Consider the following 6,437-nt stretch of genomic DNA (forward strand, 5'->3'; position numbering starts at 1 on the left):
GACACAGAACTCAGAGCCTCAGTGCTGAAAGGAAAAAACTCTTAGCGGGGCCCCTTGCTGACATCCCTGGATGGGATCCCGGTTTAATCCAGATTCGATACCGTGTGAGTCATGGTAATGATGTACGAGTTTGTCTGGTTGATTTCTAATGTACTCCACTGGTGTTTCATACTGGTAGTAAATACAGGTGTGACCTTTCAGACTGCATATCTCAAAAGTAACATTGCCTAATGTTTTATAATAAAATATATTCTGTGTGTTTTGATTGGTGAAAATAATATAGATACATTTTAAAAGACAAGTGTATAGCATGTCCAATTTTTGTGTGTTTTTAAGTGACAATTGACTATATTTCTACGTCACCATCTCCGATTACAGATTTAACGTGAACACGGTCAATGTCGGAGTGTCATCATTTCCAGCAATATTAACAGATATTTTTAATTGAAAGTCAAAACATGTCTTGGACTTCTCTCCCTGAAAATATTCTGCAAATTTCTGAATCTCGGTTTTCAAAACTAGGCAAGTACAAAATCCAGTATTCCCAGTATTGGTGTAATTGTTTTTCTCACAAGGCGTGGCTCATCAGTCTTTCCTCATATTACTTAAAATCCTAAATCATTAATGGTGCCTGTGTGCTTGTGGGTTTGTGCATGGGATGAGCCACCTTGACTTTGCTTCTGTTTCGGAGACACTTTAAGATGTTCAGGACTTAAAAACCACAGGACTAGGGGCGCCTGGGTGGCTCAGTCGGTTAAGCGTCTGACTTCGGCTCAGGTCATGATCCCGCGGTCCGTGAGTTCGAGCCCCGCGTCGGGCTCTGTGCTGGTTGGGATTCTTTCTGTCTCTCTGTCTGTCCCTCCCCTGCTTCCTCTCTCTTTCTCTCTTTCTCTCAAAAAAATAAACAGAAAAAGATTTTTAAAATAAAAAATAATACAGATAATAAAAGGGCTAGAATCATTCCAGATAGATGAGTTCATCAGTCTTATTTTTAAAGTTCTGTAAAGAAGGAACACATGTCCCTCATATAGGTCTGGGTTCCATTTCTGTAGCATACCCCCTTCAGTACAGATGGTACTAAAATACTTTTCAGTTATTGAATGGAATGGTGACTGTATTGGGGTGGGGCTTTTTGGTAGGGGGGAGGGTAATCGTTCAAAACAACCTAACGTCCTAAAGATGCTATGGTGCCTTATATGAATTTAAGCATAAGGTTACCTTTGGCAATAAGGCAATTACTCAATATTTTGTTTTTAAACAGGACAACTGGTAACAAACAGACAGAGTGGCCAGTCATGTATTGCTGAGACCATGTGACCAGGATTTAGAAGGGACGTGCCCATCATGGCCATTGGGAACTATTCATTAACCGAGTCCTCAAGGCCTTTGGCCACACGCTCCTTCACAGTTGGAAAGACCAAGGTTTTGGGGGCCTAGGGTTCTTGTGAGCAAGAGTGTTTGCCACTACCCTTTCTCTGCTGGCGCTTTTTTTTTTAAGTTTACTTATTTATTTTGAGAGAAAGAGACAAAAAAAAAGAGAGAGAGAGTCCATGAGCAGGGGAGGGGCAGAAAGAGAGGGAGAGAGAGAATCCCAAGTAGGCTCGGTACTGTCAGTGCAGAGCCTGATGTGGGGCTTCAGCCCACAAATCATCAGATCATGACCTGAGCCGAAATCAAGAGTCAGACGCTTAACCAGCTGAGCCACTCAGGCGCCCCCTCTGCTGGCACTTTAAAGTGGGAAGGGAAGTTCTCTAACACAGCCCCAGCCCCGCACAACCCCGAGGCTGCAGCCCTGGCGGAGTCAAGAGAGAGTGCAGAGCCTCTACGCGCTGCCTTATGTTCCTGCAGGTGCAGAGCTCAGGCTTCTTTTATTCATAAGCCCCTTTGGTGGTCTGAAGCAGACAGGGCCCCTCTCCCAAGAAAAATGCCATGAGCACAAAATTCTGCCACACTTTCCAAGGGGTACTGCCCCTGGTGGGTAACCGTGTTAAAAGCTCCCATCCCTGGAGCAGCTTCTAGATGCTTTGTGTCCATCGAGGGAAGCAGAGACTGTAGAAGCCTGTTTTGCTCTTACTGGCCCTGACACTTGCACGTGGGGTGACATGGGACATAACCAGGGACATCTTCACTCTGAACCCCAGCACTACTCAGTAGGGCTTATTTGATGTCAAAAAGAGAATATAAGGGTCCAGGTCCAGTGAAATGGGTCATTTCAATTCCTTCCATGTGGAATTTAGGTGCAAGATTGAAAGGAGCTACAAGCTTATACAGACTTTGTGGAGATGCGGATAAAATGAAATCCAACTCTTCATTTTAAAGAAGTTCGTGCTGAGCTTTGAGATAAACTGAATTCGCACTTCAATCGCTACTTTATTTTTTTAATGTTTATTTTTGAGAGACAGTGTGTGAGCGGGGGAGGGGCAGAGAGAGAGGGAGACAGAGAATCCAAAGCAGGCTTCTTGCTGACAGCAGCGAGCCCGATGCAGGACTCAAACTCACAAACCGTGAGATCCTGACCTGAGCTTAAGTCAGACACTCAACCGACTGAGCCACCCAGACGCCCCTGAAATCCCTACTTTAAATTGTTGATTCTCCAGTAATATTTTCTCCCGTTCTTCTAAAGCATCCCTGTGACCTTCTTACAATCTTTATAAGCATGCTTTAAACTTCATTTCATTCATTCACTTGGCTTTCATAAAACATGACGATGGATGGAGAGGCCCTCCAGTCAACACCTCGTTCACGGCCGGAATCCACCAGAGATGGCCGCCAAGCCTGTGCTCACATGGCTTTAGTGAAGGGAAGGGCCCCCTTCCCATGGAGTTTTTTGTAGTTTTGACCATTAGAAAGTTCTTCTTTAATAAGAACCGCACCCTGACTCCCAAGCTTCCACTGCTGGACCCCAGGCCTTCCCCTTGGGTGAAACAGAGGGGGTGTGATCCATCCCATGAGACAGGATTGACTACGTTAGTCGAAAGAGTAAGCTCCATGTCTTCCTTTCTCCAGCTTGAAGCCAAAGGTCATCCACGTCTCTCTCACATGAAAAAGCCCCCAGAGCCTCACCACCTTGGCTCACCCTGCAAATATGGGCCCTGAGGGGAACGTGTAGTATTCCAGATGCAGCCCGAGGGGCGTGCTCTGCATCCAGGGCCTCCCCAGCTAATTAGCACATCAACTGGCCTTAGCTTTAACAGCCAGTCACACCCAACACCTGTAGTCCATCAGAACCGCCGGGTTTTGTGACATTGCACTTAATCCAGGGTCTGTCATTCTTCATAAGGGTTCTCTCTGCTAGCTTGTGACCTCTGTCAGTTTTATGAGCACGAGCGGGTCTTCTGAAAATTCATCCAAGTGGTGATTAACAGCCTTGAGCAGCAGGACAGAGCCCAAGGGCAGACCCCAGCAGTCACAGAGAGGGACCCACATGGCCAGTGTTTTGTCACCTTCTGGGGGAGGAGGGCCTCAACAGCAACGTCGTGCAGCCCATGTGGAAGTGTTATCTTGCCACGAGGTCAGGAAGAAGGGTGTTGGACCCACACCAAAATCACGAAGGCACTTTGGCAGCACACTCTGATCTACTTCCTAGTCACGTTTCAAGAAGAGAAATCAGTTTGTCACCACGTGCTGGTGCTCCGAATTCATTCTTTTGTTTTCTCTTGGGCGGTGAGTGCCAGCTTCCCCTTCTATATCTACATTCTTGATGTCCTGTGGCCACTTAGAAAACACAGCCAGTTGTCCCCATGTCCCCAGTTAAGTGAATTGGGGAGGGGAGCAGGGTGGTAGCACGTGGTGGCCTTATTTTGTTTCCGGGTGAATGAAGGTGGGATGTGTTCGGATGTCTGTAACCGTGATTCCGCAGGGGCCTGCTGATGACAGCATTCTCGTGGGGCAGAGCCAGGCTCAAGCCGTGTGTGTGTGTGACCTCAGAGTTTTAGCGCCTTGAGTAACCTCTTCTGAGGCTTCGCCTGTTTGCTTTCCTTTTCAACTAAAAATATTCATGCCACTTCGTTTTCATCTGATTTTAATCCAGCCTAGAGCTCCATACAGACCCTCAGAGGTACATTTGGACAGCTGTTTCAAAGTAGATCTCTTCAGTACTTTCAAGCAGTCAGTTGACAGACCAAAGAAGCTATAAGATGGGGTGCCTGGAAGTGTCTGACTTCTGCTCAGATCATGATCTCACGGATCGTGGGTTCAAGCCCCGCATCAGGCTCTCTGCCGTCCACATAGAGCCCGCTTCATTCAGATCCTCTGTCTTGATCGTCTGCCTCCTTCCCTCTCTGCCTCTCCCCTGTTCATGCTCTCTCTCTCTCAAAAATACACAAACATAAATTTAAAAAAAAGAAGCTATAAGAAATAAATATTTGAGCAGCAACACTCACCTGTACGTGTTTATTCTCACATCTTCTCAGTGGTGGTGGCTAGGGGAAGTGCTAGGGACCAGCACGGCCTGCCCCCCTGCCCTCACCCGCTCCTGTACCCAGCCCTCTGCAGAACCCTCACTCCTACCGGAGTCTCTGTGCTGTGTGATATCTCTCAGTCCCTCTCCTCCGTATCCCACCTTCAGTTCAGCCAAGTTAGAGAGAGTGAGCTCAGCACCTAATATCACCCTCGATTGCTCCTCTTTGCACCAGAAGTCTATATTCCCTTTCTTCACCTCCTCTCCTCCCATCTGCTCCCTATTTCAAAAAATGCAAAGGGGCTCCTGGGTGGCTCAGTCAGTTAAGCATCTGACTTCGGCTCAGGTCACGATCTCGTGGTTCATGAGTTCGAGCCCCGCGTCGGGCTCTGTGCTGACAGCTCAAAGCCTGGAGCCTGCTTCTGATTCTGTGTCTCCCCCTCTCTCTGCCCCTCCCCCGTTCATGCTCTGCTTCTCTCTGTCTCAAAAATAAATAAACATTAAAACCATTTTTTAATTCAAAATATGTATATTCCATGTATACATATGTTAGAAAATACAATCAAGAATGAGAAACTTAGGGGCACCTGTGTGGCTCAGTCAGTTAAGTGTCCGCCTCTTGGTTTCGGCTCAAGTCATGATATCACGATTCATGCGTTTGAGCCCTGAGTCAGGCTCTGCACTGACAGCGTGGAGCCTGCTTGGGATCCTCTCTCTCTGCCCCTCCCCCAAGCATGTACTTTCTCTCTCTCTCTCTCAAAATAAATAAATAAACTTAACAAGAAAAAAGAATGAGAAACTACCGTATTCCCCCCTTCAGAGATCACCACTGTTAATAACCTTATTTGTGTATTTTTCACATGATTTTCTATGGACATGTAAACATCTAGATGGTTTTCTTTTTTGTTTGGGGGACTTTTTTTTTTTTTGGTTTTGGTTTTTTTGCCCAAATGAAGTCATGCCATATGTGCTTTTTATAACCTGCATTCCTCATTTACCGATCTCCAACCATCCACATCCATAAGTTCTCATCTGGCCTAATACCTAGGCCTTGGGGTTTCCCCAGTATCCCCAAAGTCTTTTCCTAGTATATCCAGCCAGGATCCAGTAGAAGTAATATTTACAACGTTCTAATGCATGTGGTGAAGAGAAGCAGACCATTTTCCATAGAAATAGAAGGGATTGAAATGCTCTTAAGAATGATAACACTATGGGGACACCTGGGTGGCTCAGTCAGTTAAGCGTCTGACTTTGGCTCAGGTCATGATCTCTCAGTTCATGAGTTAGAGCCCACGTCGGACTCTGTACTGACAGCTCAGAACCTGGATTCTGTGTCTCCCTCTCTCTCTGCCCCTCCCCCACTTGCTCTCTCTCTCTCTCTCTCTCTCTCTCTCTCTCTCTTTCTCAAGAATAAAAATTAAAAAAAAATTTTAAGGGCCAGTGTGTGCCCAGACAGAGTCTGAGGCTGGACAAGTATGCTCTGGATGGCCTCCAGAAAACTCCAATGGACCAGTGATCATCAGAGAAAGGGAAATGGCAACCAAAGCCCACCCCGACACCCCTAAATCCCTCCAGGACCAATCAGTCTTACAGGTCGATTTTTACTAAACTTCCACAAAAACAGAAAAACCCTATCTTATCCAAAATTTTCAAACCACCCAACTCAGTTTAGGAGGTTAGTATAATCTTGATTCGAAAACTGGAAAAAGATCAAGATTGTGTGCCCTTTTCAGAGATGCTAACTGAATCCAACATTGTACGGTTTATTCCAGAATTCAAGGGTGACTCAACACAACTGTGGCAATAAATAACCTATTTTTTTTGTTGTTTTTTTGTAAATTGCCCACAAAACTCTGAATAGAAAAGAGCTTCCTTTGGGGAGTGTCCAGGCTTATTCAGGGAAGAGCAGGAGGAAGCAGAAAATGTCAAACATCCCGAAGCCACAGCCTGAAGACACATCCTGATGGAGACTGGAGTGAATGTGTGTGTGTGTGTGTGTGTGTGTGTGTGTGTGTGTGTGTGCATGTACACGCATGCA

This window comes from Lynx rufus, unplaced genomic scaffold (assembly GCF_022079265.1).
Source record: "Lynx rufus isolate CCGP_SWC_20201006 ecotype Redwood Valley unplaced genomic scaffold, mLynRuf1.p SCAF_1, whole genome shotgun sequence".
NCBI classification, from domain to species: Eukaryota; Metazoa; Chordata; class Mammalia; order Carnivora; family Felidae; genus Lynx; species Lynx rufus.